This window comes from Ailuropoda melanoleuca, chromosome 5 (assembly GCF_002007445.2).
Source record: "Ailuropoda melanoleuca isolate Jingjing chromosome 5, ASM200744v2, whole genome shotgun sequence".
NCBI classification, from domain to species: domain Eukaryota; kingdom Metazoa; phylum Chordata; class Mammalia; order Carnivora; family Ursidae; genus Ailuropoda; species Ailuropoda melanoleuca.
The window spans coordinates 68,137,735-68,142,524 of NC_048222.1; positions in this window are offsets into that span (position 1 = coordinate 68,137,735).

The following is a 4,790-nucleotide window of genomic DNA, read 5'->3' on the forward strand; positions in this document are numbered from 1 at the left end:
GCACGTATTGCATGGTGCACTGGGTGTTATACGCAACTAATGATTCATGGAACTTTACATCGGAAACCGGAGATGTACTGGATGGTGACTAACATAATATAATAAAAAAAACATTAAAAAACAAAAAGGTATGTTCTCCCCAGCCCTATTGTTGAGGGTTTTTATCATGAATGGATGTTGTACTTTGTCAAATGCTTTTTCTGCATCTATTGAAAGGATCATATGGTTCTTATCCTTTCTTTTATTAATGTGGTATATCACATTGATTGATTCATGAATATTGAACTATACTTGCAACCCAGAAATAAATCCCACTTGATCATGTTGTATGATTTTTTTAATGTATTGTTGCATTCAGGCTTCTAGCTAACACTTAATTGAGAATTTTTGTATCCATGTTCTTCAGGGATATTGGCTTATATTTCTCTTTGTTAGTGGAGCCTTTATCTGGTTTTGGGTTCAGGGAGACTAAACAACATGCTACTAAACGATGAATGGGTCAACCAGAAAATCAAAAAAGAAATTAAAAAATACATAGAAACAAATGAAAATAAAAACACAATGGTGAAAAACCTTTGAGATGTAGGAAAAGCAGTTCTAAGAGGGAAATACATATAAATACAGGCTGATCTCAAGAAGCAAGAAAATCTCAAGCAATCTAACCTTATACCTACAAGAGCTAGAAAAAGAACAACAAACAAAGGCTATAGCAGCAGAAGGAAGAAAATAATAAAGATTAGAGCAGAAATAAATAATATAGAAACTAAAAAAAAAAAAAAAGAATAGCTCAATGAAACCGGGAGCTGGTTCTTTTAAAAAATAGAATTTACAAGCTTCTACCCAGACTTATCAAAAAGAAAAGAGAAAGGACCCAAATAAATAAAAATCACAAATGAGGAGAAATGACAACCAACACCACAGAAATACCACCAATTATAAAAGAATATTATGAAAAATACTTGCCAGTAAATTGTACAACCTAGAAGAAATGGATAAATCCCTAAAAAGATATAAACTACCAAAACTGAAACAGGAAGAAATAGAAAACTTGAACATACTGATAACCAGTAAATAATTTGAATCAGTAATCAAAAAATTCCCAAGAAACAGAAGTCCAGGGCCAGATGACTTCACAGGTGAATTCTACCAAATATTTAAAGAAGAGTTAACACCTATTCTTCCCAAACTACTGTAAAAAATAGAAATGGAAAGAAAACTTCCAAATTCATTCTATGATGATAGCATTACAATTCTGTCTACTTTATCCATTGAGACCTCAGCATATTAATCATAACTGTTCTAAGTTCCCAGTATGATCATTCCAACATCCCTGTGATATCTGGTTCTGATGTTTGTCTTCTCCCTTCAAGTTTTCTTTTTTTTTTTTCCTTTTATTTTGCCTTGTATTTTTTTTCCCTAATAATGGCATGAGGTACTGAGTAAAAAGAACTTTAGTAAATAGGCCTTTATGAATGTGGTGGTAAGGTGTGAAGGTAGAGAGAACGTTCTACAGTCCTATGAGTGGGTCCCAGTCCTTTGGTGAGCTTCTACTTCTAGACTGTGAACTCCACAAGTGTTTCTCAGGACTTTTTCTGCCCCCTTTAAGTGGGACAGGATGGCCAGAGTGAAATGGAGCTAGGTATTCCTATTCCCCAAATCAGTAGGCTCTGATAATAACCTAACAGATCAGGCTCTCATTAACTAGTTTCTCCTGAGGGCAGGACTTGTTAAGAAGAACAAAGGGCTCTGGTGCATTTCAAAAATGGTTCCCTTTTCCCATTTCCTGACAGAAGCATATGAGGATTTTTCTCCAATATTTACTTTGAGAACCTGGTCTAGCCCCTGGTGGTAAATCTCATAAAATTTTGGGGCTCCCTTTGGGGTTTTTAACTTGCAGAGTTGTCCACACTGAACCTCCAGCAATTCCTCATTCATAGTTCAGGTTTTCCAACCTAGCACTATTCCTACCATGGTTTCCACTTGTCTCTGCCTCAATAAGCTATTATCCTCCATATTTGTCTGTTGGTGTGCCAATCTTGTGGGCAGCCATCTGCCCTGTGTCCCCTCCTCTCTTACAGATCCTAAAAAGGTTGTTGATTTTTCAATCTTTTCAGCTTCTTATTTAGGATGGAGCTCCTTACATGTGGGATTGGAAACCTTGATCCTTTTTTTTTTATTTCATAACATGACATTTGCTGGCTCTGAATTCAAGTTTAGTTGTGAAAAGGAATGCCCTCAACACAGATTGCTGAAAAGGGAAAAGAACATGAAGTGATCTGAAGTTTGGATAATTGGGGAAAATGAGATTGCCAGTGCTTCCAGGGGTACAATGCTCTGCTCAGTTTAGAACAAGGTGATTTTGAAGTGATAAGGTAATGTTCATGTGAAGGTATCTTTTAGGCATTTAGGAAGATGCATATGGATGCCTCTCCTCAGTCCTCCCCTATGTGTGATGGTTCAGAACTAGAAGGTCTATTATATTCTATTTAGAGAGAAGAACCCCAGATGTATTTTAACAACTTATTTAGAAAAAAAAATAGTAATCCAAAGGAATTAACTTTTTTTTTCCTGGCCCATCAATTTTGGATCAATCCTTAAATATCATTTATCTATTTTACAGTGAATTCATAGCAGATTATTAATCCGTGGTCGTCTACCTTGCCTCACAGCAGAGTGCATAATCTGCTTGTTCCACTGTGCTACTCTCCAGCTGATGTTCTGCAGGCAATGCTAATTAATATTTATATACTCCTTAGCAAAATAAAGTAATGAGTCTACTTTTAACAAAATAACATAGCATTCTGAAACTGAAATGAAATGACCCTTGGGTTATTTGTACTTCTACTTTTCCCCCACTGGCATGGAAACAGGAGAGTTGGCTTACAAAATGTGTATAAAAGAGAGGGAGGATTAGAAATGATCAAGACAACAAGCACAAATGTGGAAGGGTGCACAGACAGAAAACAAATAGAAAAGAGGTCCAAGCAGGAGAAACTGAATTAGAAACTTCACTCTGTCAGGTCATTTCCTTCAACCTCCTGGAGCAATACTCTCGCCCTGTGGACACACTTTAAGCAAGAACAGCAGTGAGGGGAGCTTAACAACAGATTTTTACTAAGTACATGTTTCAGTTCAGCTGCATCATTAAGGGTGACAGAGACATTGCCAGAATTTCAGATGGGTGTCAATTGTGGCTCATGAATAAAAATAAGGAAAGATCAATTATGAATATTTCCACGATAGAAAAAAACAAAACTCAGGAAGGGAGGAGACTATTTCCATGTCCAGACAGTTCAGCGCTGTCTAACTCAGCACCCAATTTATATGTTGAATTCTAACCTGAGTATACATTTAGTCAAGCATTGCATTTAAAAAAAAAATTCTTTGACCTGTAGAGATTTTATTGATGGCATCCTCATTGAGTACGGCCAGAAGTACAGAATCCTGAGTTTATGAATGGGTGTTCGATATATACGGGCCTTTGTCCATTTCACCATCATTTCTCAGCTCCCTACAACTTAAGGCTCAAACTCTCAGCTCTGCTTTTTTGGATTAAGTCTGGACACTTGCCTAACAGGCAAGACTCTCCAGAATTCTGTCCTCATATGCATTTCCTTTTTCCCCTTTATATCTTTCATTTACAAATTTTCAGTTCTATCCAACTTCAACGACTCAAGCCACTTGCTCTTCACCCGCTTATGATTTGCTCAAGTAGCTGCCCCAATTAAAGTACTCACTACCTTGGTCTTCTATAGGCTCTCCACTTCTTCCAGGAAGCCCTTCCTGAGTCTCCAGTTGCATAGGACATCTTCCTCCTCTGAACACTTATTGGGTATATGAGTTTTTTGTTGTACATCTCTGACTTAACACTAGTTTTATGCATGTTTATAAAGTGTCCCTCAAACTATGTCATTGTGTTTCCATGTCAACAAGTATTCATTACAGGGACTCCTACTTAGGTCCTCATGCTCTGAGAAAGGGTCTCACTTGGGCATAAGTTAGTGATGCCTTCTACTCTCAAGTTTGATTTTTGCAATGTGCAGTCCTAGGGACAATATCTTCTTGATGCCAGGAAGTGTGTTTAGATCTGTGAGCTTAGTACTTCTAATTTTTACACTCCTATGAGGTAGGTTTCTCCCATGTTTATAAATCAGGAAGCTTACAAGTTAATAAATTACTCAAGATCATGCAGCTCATAAATGTCCTGGTCTCTATCCCAGCCCCAGCAGCCTCTACATCTCACTTGCTTTTTACTGTGCCCTGATATTCTCTGTTAATTGATTATTTATGTTTAAAAAACAAAATAATTTCTTTATACAGAATGCCTATCTTTGTTTCCTTTAAATACAGATTTAAATACAATTTCTGTCTGCCTATCCCATGTCCCAACTTTTTCTTTAACTCACTCTCTAAAGTGCATATCTATTTGCATGTGGTGGGGATTTCTGTATACTAAATATAAATTCTGGAGATTTATATCCTGGTGATTCCAGAAACTTCATAGGTAAAACAATGAGATCTTTTTTTTTTTTTAAAGATTTTATTTATTTATCCGACAGAGATAGAGACAGCCAGCGAGAGAGGGAACACAGCAGGGGGAGTGGGAGAGGAAGAAGCAGGCTCATAACAGAGGAGCCTGACGCGGGGCTTGATCCCATAACGCCGGGATCACGCCCTGAGCCGAAGGCAGACGCCTAACCGCTGTGCCACCCAGGTGCCCCAACAATAAGATCTTTAATGGCAGATGGCTGTAATCTTTTCTACCATGGTCCACTGGACTAAGATCACTG